The sequence below is a fragment of the Panulirus ornatus genome, chromosome 1, assembly GCF_036320965.1.
Source record: "Panulirus ornatus isolate Po-2019 chromosome 1, ASM3632096v1, whole genome shotgun sequence".
NCBI classification, from domain to species: domain Eukaryota; kingdom Metazoa; phylum Arthropoda; class Malacostraca; order Decapoda; family Palinuridae; genus Panulirus; species Panulirus ornatus.
The window spans coordinates 8,788,756-8,809,941 of record NC_092224.1 but is presented as its reverse complement, the minus strand read 5'-3'; the positions used below and the strand labels follow the sequence as shown (position 1 = coordinate 8,809,941).

Below are 21,186 nucleotides of genomic sequence, written 5' to 3'. Positions count from 1 at the left end.
AAAGTGAAATGAATGAAGTCCTTGGTGCCAGTCGACAGATCAACTTAGGGCACAGATTGAAAACATAGGAGGTGCTTTATAAGTGTAAGGTTCATGAACATTGTTGATGATGTAAAGAAAAGAGAGGGAAAGATGATGTCTTGGAGGCTCTATGCATCTGATACACTTCATTGAATTGGTAACAGAATGGTGATTATAGATGGATTGAAAGATCTGTTGACAGATACATGATTCATATCTCTAAGACGTAAGATCAGTATATGGATATGTTTTTTTAGCATGAATGACTGCCAGAAGTTATGGACTCCTTCCTGAGTATGTTCAAATTCCAAAGTTGGTCTGATACGTGGTTGATGAAGTTCAACCCAAGGAGATGTAAGTAAGGAGAATGAGTCGCAGCAAGAACATGTGTGTGAGAAGGACAGGAACTAACGTTATCCCTAACCTGTTACCATATTCTTAGTGTAGGAGACAATTTAGATAGACCAATTGTCTGCAAGCAGATAATAGAATTGCTTTCTTGTTCATGGGAGGAATTATTCTGCAAACAGTTCACATCATACACAAGGCAGAAACTGAAATATCCTTCTAGAGTTTGGTCATTGCACCTAAAGAAGCCCAAAGAGCAGGTAGAGAGGGTCTGTGGAGAGCAACAAGGATGGTATCAGAATTAAGAGAGCTGAGTAATAGGGAAAGGCGTGAGACCTTAAATTTGCCCACCTTGGAAGAGAGAAGGGTGAGGAGTGACCTGATCACTGCCTTTAAGTTTTTAAAATAATGATAATGTAGACAGTGAACAGTTCTTTGAGAGATGTAGGTATAAAACAACCAAAGGACATAGTCTGAAATTGAGCAAGAAACTTAAAAAGTAAGATGTGAAAAAGTACTTTACCATTAATAATGTTAGATTGATGGGTGAAGTGAATGAAATTAGTGGTCATGTTAGTTCAGACAGGATGCAAAAATTTAGGAAGTTGTATAATTATAAACAGTGTTCAAGAGATGGTGCCCATCAAGTGTTAAACTCCTTCCCTTAAAGTATGAATGGGTAATTCCAGGTATGAACACATACTGAAGGGATTCCTTAGATTCCCTGTTTGTTTTTTGTTCCCATGACATTAATCTTAATCATTCTGTTATCTATCTATCTGTATCTCTGATGCCCGTTCCCTTCTGGAACTCCCTCAAAGGAGTGGTCATCCAGTAGTCTCCATAACTAGTGAACTCCAGTACCACTTCATAGCCTGTAGTGCCTCACCCTAACAGGCCACTGGCAGAGGGCAAGTCTAGCGCAATGTTTGCAGAGGCTCGTACTGTTATGTACAAAGAACTAACAATAGCATAGCTTTAAGAACAATGAAAGGCAGTGTTGTCCAGAGGTTGTCAGATATCTTTAAAAAAATTTGACATATCACTGATTATCCTTGTGCAGTGTGTTATTGTAAATGGGAAATTAAATGTGCCATCTATTGACAGAGATGACTTACTTATGGGTCAGACTTGAGGAATCCATCCCAAACTGGATTCGTGTATTTTATGTGATAATCTAAAAGCAAATCAATGATTTGTCTTCTTCCTTAAGAAGGAAACATTGTTTTTGCTTTGTTTCTTTATAGTTTCAATGTTTTTCTTTGAAGCAATCAACACCCTAACCAAGGGCTTTCAACTTGATCATGGGTTGGGTCAGAGGCTAATTGAGTTAAAGGTGTATTTAAGATTCATTTTTTAGGGAGAAGAGAATATTGATTGTTTACAGTTCAGTGAATGTAGACTTATGGAGGGAATATTGAAGATGAAATGAAGCAATGAATGTTGCAGTGGTTTTCAGTTTGAGTGTGTAGTGAAGATGAATTTTATTAGGGTGAAGTGATTTTGTGTTTTTGGGGGGAAGATGTTTCATAATCATTCACGGATTTTGGCATTTCTGTCATCTCAAAATCATTTTAGGCATTTAAAAGTACTATTGTCTGTTTATCCTTTTCTTGTCTCAGAAATGTCAGTGTTTCCTAGCATGTACAGCATATTAAAGAGTGCCAGTAGTTACAATACAAGGAAACAAAAGCAATTGAAAACAGTTTATTTTAGCATGTTACCTTATATGCAAACAAATAAGAGACAGGCATCTCATGCTGCATGCCCTTCCACAAAGAAATAGGTTTCATGTCTGTCTATAACTAATAAATGCAAACATTTATTGAGCTTGTATTTGTATAGGTATGTATATGTGCATGTGTGGATGTGTATGTATATACATGTGCATATGGGTGGGTTAGGCCATTCTTTCGTCTGTTTCCTTGTGCTATCCACTAACACGGGAGACAACAACAAAGTACAATAAACAAAATGAATAAATATAAATTTATTGAGCTTAGGGGCTATACTGCAAAATATATTAAAATTTTGGTGTGCAGCTTTAGCAAGACCTTTACATTTTGGGGTTGAAATTTATATTCCAGATTTGGCATGACAGGGAATGCAAAGGGAATGAATTGAAGAGTGGGTGAAACGTAATACTTTGAGGTGGTTTGGTCGTATGGATAGAATGCAAGACAGGGAGTTTACAAGGAGAGTGTGTGATAGCGTGATTAATTGGGTTGGTGTGAGAGGAAGACCATCTGTGACATGAGGAAATGGAGTAGAAGAGTCCTGGAAATAGAGAAATGATGGAAGAATGTGTGGAATGATGTATGTGAGGGAGGTATCTAGGGATGGAGATAATTGGAGACTTTTGTCATGACTACCCCCTTGATGGGAGTTTTTGGAGGGAATAGGGGTCAGAGATATAGATATATAGGATATTCATTCATAATATAGAGTGGACTTGATTTACATATGGTGAGAACTCAGAGTAATTTGTAAGACTTTCTTTACCCATGTTGCATAGAATCATGAAACCGGTATGGATCATGGCATGGATTGTTGGATCATGATATAGTTGTTTTCTATCATGTTGAGGGATTTACTTGTAAGTAGACATCTCTCAAGAGATTTCTCTGCAGCTGTGCAACAGAGAATGATGAAATTTGATATGCGCTATAACATGATTATTGTGGGACTGAAAGCAAGCTTTGTTATTTTATGCCATTATTCACTGAATCTTTCTTTGTGCTGTATTTACTTGATTATAAACTGCCCTTTTTTCCCTGCAAAAATAGGGGTGTAGCTTTCAGAAGAATACAGTGTTATGAAAATTTTTCAAAGATTGGCCTCTACCACCAACACCACACCACAGTCATAATATCTTTCACCACCACCATGATCACCTCATTACAGTCACCTCTAGCACCACCATATCACCAACACCAATACCTCCACCATCTCACCTGATCGCCACTATCAAGACCATAACTTCAATGCTAAAGGAGTTGAAGAGGGCAAACATCATACCAGAACAGGAATTCTCTTGAGACTGGTCTCACTGAAGAGTGTGTGACAACTTAGTTTTATTGAAAGGAGATCATGTGTGACAATCCTCTTGGGTTCTCATGAGAAAGTGAGCTCTATCTTAGACAAGAGGGTGGATTGTGTGCATCTGGACTGCCAGAAAGCACTCAACACTGTACTGCATGAGAGACTGATAAAAACTGGATCATTAGGCAGGAATGATAGGAAAGCTTTCACTGGACATGAGATTATCTAGATTGAAAGGAAAATAGCCTACTCTTCATGGGTTGAGGTGCCAACAGAATGCAATAGGGTTCTGGTCCAGGACCATTAATCTCCTTGATGTATGTGAATGATTTGCCAGAACGTATGGACTCTTGCACAAATATGTTTGCAGATGATGCATAGGTCATAAGGAAAGTGAAGATTGGTCAAATGTATGGTAAAAGAAATTATTCTGAACAAATGTAAATTAACGAGAATGAGTTGCAGTAAAAGAGGCCTTGCTATGATTATCATCGAGAAGGAAACAAGCTGCAGGAAGCTGTGTGTGAAAAATACTTGAGAGTCAATGTTGTATCTAACTGAATGCTATTCAAATTCACCCTTTTCTTTCTTTCTCTCTTTCTATCATACTTGTCCACCATTTCCCAAAATAGCATGCTAGTGCCAGGAACATATAAAGACAGGTTGCATTTGCTCACATCCCTTCTCTTAACTGTCATGTTTAGTGCACCGAAACCACAGCCCCCTATCAACAACCAGGCCCTACAGAATTATAACATGAATATTAGTGAAGGTCTGTATAGATTGGATAGCTTTGTTGTAGATATGTTCACAAGGGAACAAATTTTTAAAGAATTTTTGGTGCCTCAAATTTTAGACATGTTTCTAGGTCTATTCTCACCACTGAATAAGAATATGACCTTCATTTCCTTCTAGCAGCTATAATTTTTGAGATAATGCACTTATCAATAAATGTACCTCTCATGAGCATAGATAGTTCTAAGTAGAGCTTAAAATGTGTGCTTCTACACAATGGCAACAAATATGGATCATTCCCAATTGGCCATTCATCTAAGATGACTGAACGGCAGGAAACAGTCTCCCTTGTCTTTAAGATGGTGACTTTTCTCGTGGGTCAGCAGAGTGGATACTTCAAGTATCCCTGCTTTATCTGTCTCTGGGATAGTAGAGCTAAGGATGAGCACTGGGTGAGAAAACAATGGCCTCTGAGAAAAAACATGGTGGTTGTAGAGAAGAATTTAATGGCAGAACACTTGGTTGACAGAGATAAGATCATTTTACCACCACTGCACATCAAACTAGGTTTAATGAAACAGTTTCTGAAGGCTTTGAACAAAGAAGGGGACTGCTTTGCTACGTATGCAGAGAACAATGGCCTCTGAGAGAAAACATGTTTGGAGAAAAGAATGTAATCACAGAACCCTTGGTTGACAGAGATAAGATCATTTTACCACCACTGCACATCAAAGTAGATTTAATAAAACAGATTGTAAAGGCTTTGAACAAAGAAAGGGACTGCTTTGACTATATATGCAGAGAACAATGGCCTCTGAGAGAAAACATGGTTAGAGAAAAGAATGTAATAGCAGAGCCCTTGGTTGACAGAGATAAGATAATTTTACCTCCACTGCACATCACGCTAGGTTTAATGAAACAGTTTGTAAAGGCTTTGAACAAAGAAGGGGACTGCTTTTATTACATATGCAGAAAATTTCCAGTGCTGAGCATGGAGAAACTGAAGGCTGGTATTTTCGACGGGCTGCAAATCAGGGAACTCATGAAAGACCCACATTTCCAAGATTCAATGAACAATGAATAATGCTGAGGCAGATGCATGGTCGTCATTCACTCTGGTTGTAAGAAATTTTCTTGGGAGCCATGATGCAGATAACTACTCTAAACTAGTGGAGAACATGCCCTCTTCCCGTCAACTTGGCTTTACAATGAGTGTCAAAGTGCATTACCTCCATAGCCACTTCGGTCATATCCCAGACAACCTTGGTGACCTAAGTGAGGAACAGGGTGAATGATTCCACCAAGATTTAAGAAACATGGAAGAAAGATAACTGGGACATTGGGATAACCATATGATGGCGTATTACTGTTGGACCAGTCATCATGATTATCCTGGGGAAGCTCACAGTAAGAAGTCTTTGAAATGTGAGATGTCTGAGGTAATGAACTTTGTACCAGGGATATATAGCTTTCTGTGCTTGTTTTACCATTATCTGATTCCATGAATGTAAATTGATAATTTTTTTTTTTCTATCATTTTACTTAGTTGCAGTCTCTGGCGTTAGCAAGGTAGCTCAAGGAAACAGACAAAAGAATGGCCCAACCCACCCACATACACATGTATACACACAAACACCCACACACACGTATATATACGTACCCATACATTTCAGGGTATACATATACATATATACACATCCACACTTGCTGCCTTGATCCATTCCCGTTGCCACCCCACCACACATGAAATGGCACCGCCCTTCGCATGCGTGAAGTAGTGCTAGGAAAAAGCAACAAAGGCCACATTTGTTCACACTCAGTCTCTATCTGTCATGTGTAATGCACTTAAACCACAGCTCCCTCTCCACATCCAGGCCCCACAAAATTTTCCATGGTTTACCCCAGGAGCTTCATATACCCTGGTTCAATCCATTGACAGCACATCAACCCCGGTATACCACATCATTCCATTTCACTCTATTACTTGCACGCTTTTCACCCTCCTGTATGTTCTGGCCTTGATCGCTCAAAATCTTTTTCACACCAGCCTTCCACTTCCAATTTGGTCTTCCACTTCTCGTTCCCTCCACCTCTGACACATATATCCTCTTTGTCAATCTTTCCTCACTCATTCTTTCCATGTGACCAAATCATTTCAATACACCCTCTTCTGCTCTTACCACCACACTCTTTTAATTACCACACATCTCTCTTACCCTTTCATTACTTACCTGATCAAACCACCTCATCACATATTGTCCTCAAACATCTCATTTCCAACACATCCACCCTCCTCTGCACAACCCTGTCTATAGCCCATTCCTCGCAACCATATAACATTGTTGGAATCACTGTTCCTTCAAACATACCCATTTTTGTTCTTTGAGATAACATTCTTGCCTTTCACACATTCTTCACCACTCTCATAACTTTCATCCCCTTCCCACCCTGTGACTCACTTCCGCTTCCATGGTTCCATCTACTGCTAAATCCACTCACAGATATCTAAAACACTTCACTTCCTCCAGTTTTTCTCCATTCACACTTACCTCCCAATTAACTTGTCCGTGAACCCTATTGAACCTAACAATCTTGCTCTTATTCACATTTACTTTCAAATTTCTTCTTTCACAGATTTCACCAAACTCAGTCACAAAACTTTTAGTTTCTCATCCGAATCAGCCACCAGTGCTGTATCATTAGCGAACAACAACTGACTCACTTCCCAAGCCCTCTCATCCACAACAGACTGCATACTTGCCCCTCTCTCCAAAACTCTAGCGTTCACCTCCCTAACAACCCCATCCATAAACAAATTAAACAGCCATGGAGACTTCATGCTCCCATACCACAAACCGACATTCACTGAGAACCAATCACTTTCCTCTCTTCCTACTCGTACACATGCCTTATATCTTTGATAAAAACTTTTCACTGCTTCTAGCAACTTACCTCCCACACCATATACTCTTAATACCTTCCACAGAGCATCTCTATCAACTCTATCATATGCCTTCTCCAGATCCATAAATAATACATACAAATCCATCTGTTTTTCTAAGTATTTCTCACATACATTTTTCAAAGCAAACACCTGATCCACACATCCTCTACCACTTCTGAAACCACACTGCTCTTCCCCAATCTGATGCTCTGTACATGCCTTCACCTTCTCAATCAATTCCCTCCCATATAATTTCCCAGGATTACTTAACTTATACCTCTGTAATTTGAACACTCACCTTTATCCCCTTTCCCTTTGTACAGTGGCACTATGCATGCATTCTGCCATTCCTTAGGCACTTCACCATGAACCATAAATGCATTAAATATCCTTACCAACCAGTCAACAACACAGTCATCCCCTCTTTTGATAAATTCCTCTGCAATACCATCCAAACCCGCCACCTTGCCGGCTTTCATCTTCCACAAACTTTCACTAACACTTCTCTGTTTATCAAACCATTCTCCCTGACCCTCTCACTTCGCACACCACCTCGACCAAAACAACCTATATCTGCCACTCTATCATCACACACTCGTTATTTACCTCCTTCCGAAACATCTTTATTCTCCCAAAAACTTAATGATACTCTCTCACCCTAACTCTCATTTGCCCTCTTTTTCACCTCTTGGACCTTTCTCTTGACCTCCTGCGTCTTTCTTTTATACATCTCCCAGTCTTTCGCACTACTTCCTTGCAGATATGTACGTAGCATTTATGGATCTGGAGAAGGCATATGTATGTAGCATTTATGGATCTGGAGAAGGCATAAGATAAAGTTGATAGAGTTGCTCTGTGGAAGGTATTAAGAGTATATGGTTTGGAGGCAAGTTGCTAGAAGCAGTGAAAAGTCTTTATCGAGGATGTAAGGCATGTGTACACGTAGGAAGAGAGGAAAGTGATTGGTTCTCAGTGAATGTCAGTTTGTGGCAGGGATGTGTGATGTCTCCATTGTTGTTTAATTTGTTTATGGATGGGGTTGTTAGGGAGGTGAATGCAAGAGTTTTGGAGAGAGGGGCAAGTATGCAGTCTGTTGTGGATGAGAGGGCTTGGGAAGTGAGTCAGTTGTTGTTCACTGATGATAGCACTGGTGGCTGATTCGGGTGAGAAACTGCAGAAACTGGTGGCTGAGTTTGGTAAAGTGTGTGAAAGAAGAAAGCTGAGATTAAATGTGAATAAGAGCAAGGTTATTAAGTACAGTAGGGTTGATGGACAAGTCAGTTGGGAGGTAAGTTTTAATGGAGAAAAACTGGAGGAAAGGAAGTGTTTTAGATATCTGGGAGTGGATTTGGCAGCTGATGGAACCATGGAAGCAGAAGTGAGTCACAGGGTGAGGGAGGGGGTGAAAGTTCTGGGAGCGTTGAAAAATGTGTGGAAGGCAAGAACATTATCTCAGAAAGCAAAAATGGGTATGTTTGAAGGAATAGTGGTTATAACAATGTTATATGGTTGCGAGGCATGGGCTATAGATAGGGTTGTGCGGAGGAGGGTGGATGTGTTGGAAATGAGATGTTTGAGGACAATATGTGGTGTAAGGTGGTTTGATTGAGTAAGTAATGAAAGGGTAATAGAGATGTGTGGTAATAAAAAGAGTGTGTTTGAGAAAGCTAAAGAGGGTGTATTGAAATGGTTTGGTCACATGGAGAGAATGAGTGAGGAAAGATTGACAAAGAGGATATATTTGTCAGAGGTGGAGGGAAGAGGGAGACCAAATTGTAGGTGGAAAGATGGAGAGAAAAAGATTTTGAGCAATTAGGGCCTAAACATGCAGGAGGGTGAAAGGCTTGCAAGGAATAGAGTGAATTGGAATGATGTGGTATGCTGGGGTCGATGTGCTGTCAATGGATTGAACCAGGGCATGATTTTGAGCAATTAGGGCCTAAACATGCAGGAGGGTGAAAGGCTTGCAAGGAATAGAGTGAATTGGAATGATGTGGTATGCTGGGGTCGATGTGCTGTCAATGGATTGAACCAGGGCATGTGAAGCATCTGGGGTAAACCATGGAAAGTTTTGTGGGGCGTGGATGTGGAAAGGTAGCTGTGGTTTTGTTGCATTATGCGTGACAGCTAGAGACTGAGTGTGAACGAATGTGGCCTTTGTTGTCTTTTCCTAGCGCTACCTTGCGCACATGTGGGGGGAGGGGGTTGTTATTTCATGTGTGGCGGGGTGGCAACGGGAATGAATGATGGCAGCAAGTATGAAGTATGTACACGTGTATATATGTGTTTCTGTATATATATGTATATGTTGAAATGTATAGGTATGTATATGTGCATGTGTAGACGTGTATATATAAACATGTGTATGTGGGTGGGTTGGGCCATTCTTTTGTCTGTTTCCTTGCGCTACCTCGCTAACGCGGGAGACAGCGACAAAGTATAATAAGAAAAAATAATAGTGATATTACAGCGATGTTGGCTGACTTGGGTGAGAATCTGCAGAAGTTGATGACTGAGTTTGGTAAAGTGAGTAAAAGAAGAAAGTTGAGAGTAAAGGCGAATAAGAACAAGGCTATTAGGTTCAGTAGGGTTGAGGGACAAGTAAATTGGGAAGTAAGTTTGAATGGAGAAAAACTGGAGGAAGTGAAGTGTTTTAGATATCTGGGAGTGGATTTGGCAGCGGATAGAACAATGGGACCGGAAGTGATTCACAGGGTGGGGGAGGGGGTGAAATTTCTGGTAGCGTTGAAGAATGTGCGGAAGGCGAGAACGTTATCTCGGAGAGCAAAAATAGGTATGTTTGAAGGAATAGTGGTTCCAACAATGTTATATGATTGTGAGGCATGGGATACAGATAGGGTTGTGCAGAGGAGGGTGGATGTGTTGGAAATGAGATGTTTGAGGACACTATGTGATGTGAGGTAGTTTGGTCGAGTAAGTAATGAAAGGGTAAGAGAGATGTTTGGTAATAAAATGAGTGTGGTTGAGAGAGTAGAAGAGGGTGTATTGAAATGGTCTGGTCTCATGGGGGATATGAGTGAGGAAAGATTGACAAAGAGGTGACGTGTCAGAGGTGGAGGGAACAAGGAGAGGTGGGAGACCAAATTGGAGGTGGAAGGATGGAGTGAAATAGATTTTGAGTGATTGGGGCCTGAACTACAAGGAGAGGTGGGAGACCAAATTGGAAGTGGAAGGATGGAGTGAAATAGATTTTGAGCGATTGGGGCCTGAACATACAGGAGGGTGAAAGACGTGCAAGGAATAGAGTGAATTGGAATGATGTGGTATACCTGGGTCGGCGTGCTGTCAATGGATTGAACCAGGGCATGTGAAGCATCTGGGGTAAACCATGAGAAGGTGGGGCCTGGATGTGGAAAGGGAGCTGTGGTTTCGGTGCATTACACATGACTGCTAGAGTGTGAACGAATGTGGCCTTTGTTGTCTTTTCCCTAGTGCAACCTCATACACATGTGGGGGGAGGGGGTGCCATTTCATGTGTGGCCAGGTTGTGGCAGGAATGGATGAAGTCAGCAAAATCCCAGCAAAGTCAGAAAATCAAAACTCAACATGCGGTTATACAGCTGCCTTGCCTCACTTCTTGTTTCACCGGTCTCATTTTTATTGTCTATCATATCCTGGAGGACTTGCAGTATCTCCTCAAAGTACTTGTTGACGGGGTTTACTGCTTCTATCCTTGCACTCCACATGGTTTCAGACTCTGGCCTTAACATCCACAGGGAGAGTATTTCTGAGTTTTTCCCAACGCTGTGTTGAACAAGAGAAAAACACATAGAGAGCTTGGATGGTTCCAAAAAATGTGACCATCATTGGATCCTGCTTAGCTGCATGTACACATACCAAGTTGAGTGAGTGATTTTCACAATTGACATACTCTGCCAGCTTGTTTTTCACACTTATTTTTTTGTTGGACACCACTTCTGTGCCAAGCCATCACAGCAGCACTGTCATAGCACTGTGACCGACAATCTTGTTGCTCCATTTTGTCTTTCTCTAGCTGTTTCAAGATGTCTTCAACCAAGCTCAGCATTTTTCTGGCTTATCTGGAAAAAACTAAGGAAGGAGTCTTTAACACTGACTACTTTCCTCTCAAAATCAACTTCCACGTAAGTCTCCTGACATCTGCTCGCAGTGTGCTTGATCAGAAGTCGAGTCGAACATGAGACCATAGTACTTGGCTCTACAAATGCTTCTTAGTAAACTCTGGCAAACAGTGGATGCCATCAGGTTGATGAATTCATCGTAGACACTTGGTGAAAGATAAGACGTGGATCCAGCATGACCTTTCACATAGGTCAAGTGTTCTTTCATGACAGGGTCAAAAATGGCCAGTAGTTTCACTAAGCCAAGAAAATTTCCCACATTGGCATCATGATCATCGTCTAGCTGAAGTGACTGTGTACTCGCAAAGCCAGCTTCTGAGTTGCAAGGAATTTTGTGCAGTGAAGTATTCTTGTCAAGATATCACACCACTTCTGCTTTTCCTTCTCAATCTGTGATAGAAGTTCCATGTCAATAACTTTTTCTCAACTAAATTTCTTTCCATTTCTTTCCGCTGGGTAAAGCACTTTCAGTGATTCTTGGCCTTTTCATAAACAATGAACCTTTCAGGTGCTTTCCACTGGTTGAATCCATTTCCTTGTTCTAATGAGGATTGATGATCTGACCTGGAATAGAGAAGACAACAGATGCAAAATGCTGACATTATAGAAGGGGAACAGACCAGTCATGAGCAAGTCACTTCCTCACCATGACCATTCCCTAGTTTCCTCTTGAACCAAGTTTTGTTCTTTGAGCGGTTCTTTGTTGATTGGAAACGCCCCTCACTGTTCTGGAAATACTTTGAACCCAACTTTATAATTTCTGTTCTTAATGCATCTGACAGAATTGCTTTTCTGGTATCCTTGTCAAACTTCAGAAGTCCAATGTCATGTTGTTTAATTACTTCTGGTATGGTAGTTTGAGACTTTTTGACACCACCCACTTCACTAGGTTCACTGTGTTCAGGTTCAGTCTTGTCAGGTAAAGTTTTGTCAATACATTCAAAATCATCGCCAACTCCATTGTCTTCCCTTCCTGTCTTGTTAATATTCTATCTGGCACCCTCATTCTTACCCTTGTCATACTCAGTTTATCTGACTTTACTTCCTCTTTAGCTTGTGACACATTGGTACTCAATCCATCTTTAGATTCCAACAAACTTGTAGCAGGTGCAGGTGTCTCCATGGAACTTGTCAAACTGCTTGATCCAGGCATTTCAAAGAAGGGCATGAAGAACTTGGCTGATTTTTTGGCTTCCCCTGCCTCCATCTTTCGTGTATTTTGCCCTTCAGCTCCACTTCTTTGAGAAAAAACATTTCATGATCTTAAAATTACCTGAAATAAAGAAGTAACACTTTTCAATAAGAACTTTAACTTTCATTTGTACTAAGTGGTATCTTTTACAGAAACAATTTCAAGATATTTGGTTCCACAGTAAAATTTTACTTCATATTCATACCACCACTCAGTCTCAGATTCTGCAGGCCCTGCAGATTACTACCTGGAACTAGAACAGATCCAGACACTGCCAAAATCTTTATCTAATCCTTCTACAAATTAGCCAATAGTATATTTCGAACAAAACCAACTATAATCCAAATGATATTTGTCACATTAAGAAAAATGTACTGGATGTACACGGAGAGCGTGATTAAAAATGTACATACAGTGGATGCATGAAAGAAAGATATAGTGTAATTATAAACTGTTGAAGAGTTAGGCCAAATTTAAATTTGTATAAACTCCTAAGGACTTAAAGTTAGACTTATTTGATCAAAATTGTAACGTAGAACCAGTAATGCAGCTGATAGTAGCAAAATATTACTATAGTTGGAAAGTAGGCGAGTTTCTTTTTTATCTCACAAAACCAAACCGTTAAAAATGTCAATTGGGTAGCGTATGTCAAAGAACAAACCTGTTGAGTGATGCCCCCCTTCAAGTGGCGCCCAGGGCACCTGCCCTACCTTTCATACCCAAGATATGCCACTGGCAAAAGATGAGAGTATACAAAGCTAGGGGAATGAGTGAGGATTGGAAAATATTCAGGGAAGCAAGAGTTTTCATATATGAGAAATGTGTGTGGAGGTTGAAGGTTGGCAGGTGAGAAAGGTTAGTAATTGGTGATATGATAAAAGAGGAAAGAGAGATCAATGGCTGGTATTTATAAGGAAGGAGTGTGAGTGATTGGGAGATATATTGTGGTTGAAAAGTAGGCGAGTTTCTTTTTTATCTCACAAAACCAAACCATTAAAAATGTCAGTTGGGTAGCATGTCAAAAATCATACCTGTTGAGTGGTGCCCAGGGCACCTGCCCTACCTGCTGTACCCTAGACACGCCACTGGCAAAAGATGAGAGTAAACAAAGCCAGGGGAATGAGCGAGGATTGGAAAATATTTAGGGAAGCAAGAGTTTTCACATATGAGAAATGTGTGTGGAGGTTGAAGGTTGGCAGGTGAGAAAGGTTAGTAATTGATGAGATGATAAAAGAGGAAAGAGAGGTCAATGGTTGGTATTTATAAGGAAGGAGTGTGAGTGATTGGGAGATGTGCAAGAGAAGACAACAGGAGGTCAAGAAGGTACATGGTTTAAAAAAAGAGAGCAATTGAGAGTTGTGGTGAGTATCAGTAAACTTCAGGGAAAGTAAGATGTTTGGGAAGGTGAATGATGAGAGTAAATAAAAAGAAATGGGAATATTGGTGAAAGGGGAAAATTGGGAAGTTGTAACAGACAGTGAGGAGGTTGAGTGAGTATATTAAAGGACTGTTGAATTTCTTTAATGATAGGGTGGTAGATGTAGGATGTTTGGGTCAGGAAAGTATATGAAGTGAGAAGGTCATGGCACATGGTTTGGTAAAGAGAGAAAAGGTGGCGAAAGCCTTGCATTAGATGAAATGTCGCAAGGTAGCTGGAGTGAATGGTACTGAAATTGAATTTATTAAAAGAGGGGTGACTGTTGTTTTTCAGGTGGGATTTTCAGTGTATGTAGATCATGTTGGGGCACCTGAGGATTGGTGGAATGTATGTACATTGCCAGTAGGGAAAAGAGGTGAGAGTTTGAATTACTCAGGTATAAGTTTGAGTGTACCTGCTGAGTTATATGAGAGAGGTGATTGAGAAGGTGGTGGCATGAACCAAACATTACATTGGGGAGGAACAAGTTGGTTTCAGGAATGGTGGAAGATGTGTGGGTCAGGTCTTTACATTAATGAATTTCTATGAGAAATACCTACAGAAACGGGAGGATTTATGTGTGGCATTTTTGGATCTGGAGAAAGCATATAATATTATTGATAAAGATTCTTTGTGGAAGGTCTTACAAATTTATGATGTGGAAGGAAAGCTACTTGAAGCAGTAAGAAGTTTCTATCAAGAGTGTAAGGCATATGTATGAGCAGGATGAGAGGAGAGTGAGTAGTTTCAGTTGAAATTGGTCTGTGGTAGGTGTTTGTAATGTCACCATGGCTGTTTGATTTGTTTGTGGAAGGGGTGGTGAGGGAGGTAGATGCAGGGGTCTCATTGAGAGGGGCAAGTATATTGTATGTAGGGGGTGCAGGAGCATGGGAAGTGAATTAGTTGTTGGTAGTTGATGACAGCACTGGTGGCAGATCTGAGTGAGAAACTGCAGAAGTTGGTGACTGAGTTTGGGAGAGTGTGTGAAAGGAGGAAGTTTGACTGGTTGGTAAGGTTATTTAATGTATGTATGATTCATGGTGAGGTGCCTGAGGATTGGCGGAATGCGTGCATAGTGCCATTGTACAAAGGCAAAGGGGATAAGAGTGAGTGCTCAAATTACAGAGGTATAAGTTTGTTGAGTATTCCTGGTAAATTATATGGGAGGGTATTGATTGAGAGGGTGAGGGCATGTACAGAGCATCAGATTGGGGAAGAGCAGTGTGGTTTCAGAAGCGGTAGAGGATGTGTGGATCAGGTGTTTGCTTTGAAGAATGTATGTGAGAAATACTTAGAAAAACAAATGGATTTGTATGTACCATTTATGGATCTGGAGAAGGCATATGATAGAGTTGATAGAGATGCTCTGTGGAAGGTATTAAGAATATATGGTGTGGGAGGCAAGTTGTTAGAAGCAGTGAAAAGTTTTTATCGAGGATGTAAGGCATGTGTACGTGTAGGAAGAGAGGAAAGTGATTGGTTCTCAGTGAATGTAGGTTTGCGGCAGGGGTGTGTGATGTCTCCATGGTTGTTTAATTTGTTTATGGATGGGGTTGTTAGGGAGGTGAATGCAAGAGTTTTGGAAAGAGGGGCAAGTATGAAGTCTGTTGGGGATGAGAGAGCTTGGGAAGTGAGTCAGTTGTTGTTCGCTTATGATACAGCGCTGGTGGCTGATTCATGTGAGAAACTGCAGAAGCTGGTGACTGAGTTTGGTAAAGTGTGTGAAAGAAGAAAGTTAAGAGTAAATGTGAATAAGAGCAAGGTTATTAGGTACAGTAGGGTTGAGGGTCAAGTCAATTGGGAGGTGAGTTTGAATGGAGAAAAACTGGAGGAAGTGAAGTGTTTTAGATATCTGGGAGTGGATCTGGCAGCAGATGGAACCATGGAAGCGGAAGTGGATCATAGGGTGGGGGAGGGGGCGAAAATTCTGGGGGCCTTGAAGAATGTGTGGAAGTCGAGAACATTATCTCGGAAAGCAAAAATGGGTATGTTTGAAGGAATAGTGGTTCCAACAATGTTGTATGGTTGCGAGGCGTGGGCTATGGATAGAGTGGTGCGCAGGAGGATGGATGTGCTGGAAATGAGATGTTTGAGGACAATGTGTGGTGTGAGGTGGTGTGATCGAGTAAGTAACGTAAGGGTAAGAGAGATGTGTGGAAATAAAAAGAGCGTGGTTGAGAGAGCAGAAGAGGGTGTTTTGAAATGGTTTGGGCACATGGAGAGAATGAGTGAGGAAAGATTGACCAAGAGGATATATGTGTCGGAGGTGGAGGGAACGAGGAGAAGAGGGAGACCAAATTGGAGGTGGAAAGATGGAGTGAAGAAGATTTTGTGTGATCGGGGCCTGAACATGCAGGAGGGTGAAAGGAGGGCAAGGAATAGAGTGAATTGGAGCAATGTGGTATACCGGGGTTGACGTGCTGTCAGTGGATTGAATCAGGGCATGTGAAGCGTCTGGGGTAAACCATGGAAAGCTGTGTAGGTATGTATATTTGCGTGTGTGGACGTATGTATATACATGTGTATGGGGGTGGGTTGGGCCATTTCTTTCGTCTGTTTCCTTGCGCTACCTCGCAAACGCGGGAGACAGCGACAAAGCAAAAAAAAAAAAAAAAAGTGAATAAAAGCAAGTTTATTAGGTTTAGTAGGGGAGAGGGACAGATTAGATGGGGTGTGATTTTGAATGAAATAAAGTTGGAAGTGAAGTGGTTTAGATACCTCAGAATGGACATGGCAGTGAATGGAATCATGGATGCAGATGTGAGTCACAGGGTGGGTGAGGTGGGCAAAGGTTCATGGAGCATTGCAGAATGTGTGGAAAGAGGTTGTTGTCCGGGAGGGCAAAAATGGGTATATCTGAAGATATAGTCCCTGTGTTGCACAGGTGTAAGTCATCAGTTGTAGATACAGATTTGTGAAGGAGGATAAAAGTGTAGGAAATGAAATGTTTGAAGACAGTATATGGTGTGAGTTGCTTTGATTAAGTGATGAAAGGATAGGAGAGATGTGTGGTAATACGAAGAGTGTGTTTGTAAGAGTTGAAGGTGTGCTGGAAAGTTTTGTACATATAGGGAGAATGAGTAAAGAGAGGTTGACAAAGAGGATATATGTGTTCAAAGTTGAGGAGACAAGAGGGGGCGACAAAATTGGTTATGAAGAGATGAAGTGAGAAAGATTTTGAGTGATTGGGACCTGAACATGCAGGAGAGTGAAAGGTGTGCACAGGATCAAATGAATTGGAATGATGTGGTATACAGGGTTTGATGTGGTTAGTGGACTGAACCAGGGCATGTGATTTGGTTGAGGAAAATCGTGGAAAGGTCCATAGGGCCTGGTTATGGATAGGGGGCTATGGTTTAGATGCATTGCATGTGACAGCTAGAGAATGGATGTGAGCAAATGTATCCTGTGTTCATCTTTATCTAGCACTACCTTGCTAACACAGGAAACAGCTTACATTTGTATTCAAGTGTTATTACTTGATGGACTGTTTCAAGAAAAGAGTGAAGTGATTTACTCACCATTGAAAATTACCATTAATCTTAGGTGCCATTTATATTAAGCTTCCAAAACTAATATATTTTTAAGAGGAATGATGTTAAAGGATTAAATAAAAGTGTGTTTTTGGTTTATTTCACTGATAGCTGCAGTGTGCAAATAGAAGTAAAGTGGAAGAACAAAATGTGATACTAGATAAGAAAACTTTATTATGGAAGAGTGTCAAGGCAATTTGCAGACTTTGCTACTTTGCTACAGAGATTTCTTATTCTAAATAGTAAATAGGAACATGATAATTAGAATGCTGGTAGGTAATTCATATAGTGAATTGATTGATTAACAAGGCTAAGTCTAGAAGGATATGCTGTATATTATCAGTGGAATAGAAGACTCATTTGGCTGCCATGTAGAGGGTCTGCAAAGAACATTGCTCTCTTCCTATATATTTTCAAAGGTGATACATGGCTACAATTTATAGCATGTACAAGCTCATAACATTCTTAAGGAGAAGTCATTATACGGCTGGTTGCTGAGAATACTTTTTCTGCTGGTGGAGCACCAGCAACTTGCCTCATAGGGCCTCAGGCTATCTTGAAGAAAGGTTGTTCTCTCTTTGCTCTTCCTGGCTGCCCCTACAGTTTGGGAATTTTGCTTCTTGGGGTTGTATTTCTTTCACCAGTGCTTTAAGTTGGTTGGCTCTTACATTTCTAAGGAGGAGAAAACTTGAATTCTTGCCAGGGAGCAAGAAAATGTGAGTGCATGTGAAATTTCTGGGTGCACTAGGCAATCAGAATGCACTATCAGGTGGCTTTTTCTTGCAACACCTCATTCAAGAGATGGAATCCCAGTAGACCTAGAGTACTTCACAAACCATGCAAATTTCATACCCATATGTCTGCAGATGGTAATCAAGGCCAGAGGGAAGATGATAAAATACTTAAATGGTATGACATCACCTTTGAAAATGTATCGGGAGGCAGACAAGGTTTATGGACACTGTATTTATGAAAGATGAGTGGAAGAAGTTAGAAGAAACTTAAAGGTTGCCTGGAAAGATATTAAAAGATGATAAGTACAAGAGCGTGTCAGTCAAGCTGCAAAAGTGTAAAGAGGCGTTTTTTTTTTTTTTTTTTTTCCCGCGTTTGCGAGGTAGCGCAAGGAAACAGACGAAAGAAATGGCCCAACCCACCCCCATACACATGTATATACATACACATCCACACACGCAAATATACATACCTACACAGCTTTCCATGGTTTACCCCAGATGCTTCACATGCCCTGATTCAATCCACTGACAGCACATCAACCCCGGTATACCACATTGATCCAATTCACTCTATTCCTTGTCCTCCTTTCACCCTCCTGCATGTTCAGGCCCCGATCACACAAAATCTTTTTCACTCCATCTTTCCACCTCCAATTTGGTCTCCCACTTCTCCTCGTTCCCTCCACCTCCGACACATATATCCTCTTGGTCACTCTTTCCTCACTCATTCTCTCCATGTGCCCAAAACATTTCAAAACACCCTCTTCTGCTCTCTCAACCACACTCTTTTTATTACCACACATCTCTCTTACCCTATTATTTACTTACTCGATCAAACCACCTTACACCTCATATTGTCCTCAAACATCTCATTTCCAGCACATCCACCCTCCTGTGCACAACTCTATCCATAGCCCACGCCTCGCAACCATACAAAATTGTTGGAACCACTATTCCTTCAAACATACCCATTTTTGTTTTCTGAGATAATGTTCTCGACTTCCACGCATTCTTCAAGGCTCCCAGGATTTTCGCCCCCTCCCCCACCCTATGATCCACTTCCGCTTCCATGGTTCCATCCGCTGCCAGATCCACTCCCAGATATCTAAAACACTTCACTTCCTCCAGTTTTTCCCCATTCAAACTTACCTCCCAGTTGACTTGACCCTCAACCCTACTGTACCTAATAACCTTGCTCTTATTCACATTTACTCTTAACTTTCTTCTTTCACACACTTTACCAAACTCAGTCACCGGTTTCTGCAGTTTTTCACATGAATCAGCCACTAGCGCTGTATCATCAGCGAACAACAACTGACTCACTTCCCATGCTCTCTCATCCACAACAGACTTCATACTTGCCCCTCTTTCCAAAACTCTTGCATTCACCTCCCTAACAACCCCATCCATAAACAAATTAAACAACCATGGAGACATCACACACCCCTGCCACAAACCTCCATTCACTGAGAACCAATCACTTTCCTCTCTTCCTACACGTACACATGCCTTACATCCTCGATAAAAACTTTTCACTGCTTCTAACAACTTGCCTCCCACACCATATATTCTTAATACCTTCCACAGAGCATCTCTATCAACTCTATCATATGCCTTCTCCAGATCCATAAATGCTACATACAAATCCATTTGCTTTTCTAAGTATTTCTCACATACATTCTTCAAAGCAAACACCTGATCCACACATCCTCTACCACTTCTGAAACCACACTGCTCTTCCCCAATCTGATGCTCTGTACATGCCTTCACCCTCTCAATCAATACCCTCCCATATAATTTACCGGGAATACTCAACAAACTTATACCTCTGAAATTTGAGCACTCACTCTTATCCCCTTTGCCTTTGTACAATGGCACTATGCACGCATTCCGCCAATCCTCAGGCACCTCACCATGAGTCATACATACATTAAATAACCTTACCAACCAGTCAATAATACAGTCACCCCTTTTTTAATAAATTCCACTGCAATACCATCCAAACCTGCTGCATTGCCGGCTTTCATCTTCCGCAAAGCTTTTACTACCTCTTCTCTGTTTACCAAATCATTTTCCCTAACCCTCTCACTTTGCACACCACCTCAACCAAAACACCCTATATCTGCCACTCTATCATCAAACACATTCAACAAACCTTCAAAATACTCACTCCATCTCTTTCTCACATCACCACTACTTGTTATCACCTCCCCATTTGCGCCCTTCACTGAAGTTCCCATTTGCTCCCTTGTCTTACGCACTTTATTTACCTCCTTCCAGAACATCTTTTTATTCTCCCTAAAATTTAATGATACTCTCTCACCCCAACTCTCATTTGCCCTCTTTTTCACCTCTTGCACCTTTCTCTTGACCTCCTGTCTCTTTCTTTTATACATCTCCCACTCAATTGCATTTTTTTCCTGCAAAAATCGTCCAAATGCCTCTCTCTTCTCTTTCACTAATAATCTTACTTCTTCATCCCACCACTCACTACCCTTTCTAATCAACCCACCTCCCACTCTTCTCATGCCACAAGCATCTTTTGCGCAATCCATCACTGATTCCCTAAATACATCCCATTCCTCCCCCACTCCCCTTACTTCCATTGTTCTCACCTTTTTCCATTCTGTACTCAGTCTCTCCTGGTACTTCCTCACACAAGTCTCCTTCCCAAGCTCACTTACTCTCACCACCTTCTTCACCCCAACATTCACTCTTCTTTTCTGATAACCCATACAAATCTTCACCTTAGCCTCCACAAGATAATGATCAGACATCCCTCCAGTTGCACCTCTCAGCACATTAACATCCAAAAGTCTCTCTTTCGTGCGCCTGTCAATTAACACGTAATCCAATAACGCTCTCTAGCCATCTCTCTTACTTACATACGTATACTTATGTATATCTCGCTTTTTTAACCAGGTATTCCCAATCACCAGTCCTTTTTCAGCACATAAATCTACAAGCTCTTCACCATTTCCATTTACAACACTGAACACCCCATGTATACCAATTATTCCCTCAACTGCCACATGACTCACCTTTGCATTCAAATCACCCATCACTATAACCCGGTCTCATGCATCAAAACCACTAACG

At 41.1% G+C, this 21,186-nt stretch overlaps 1 protein-coding gene across 1 annotated transcript in view; it reads left to right on the top strand.

Annotated features, from left to right (window-relative positions):
* Positions 1–21,186, top strand: part of LOC139755260 (condensin complex subunit 1-like) — a 549,693-nt gene that overhangs the window by 474,789 nt on the left and 53,718 nt on the right. The gene's annotated exons all lie outside the window — the stretch shown is intronic.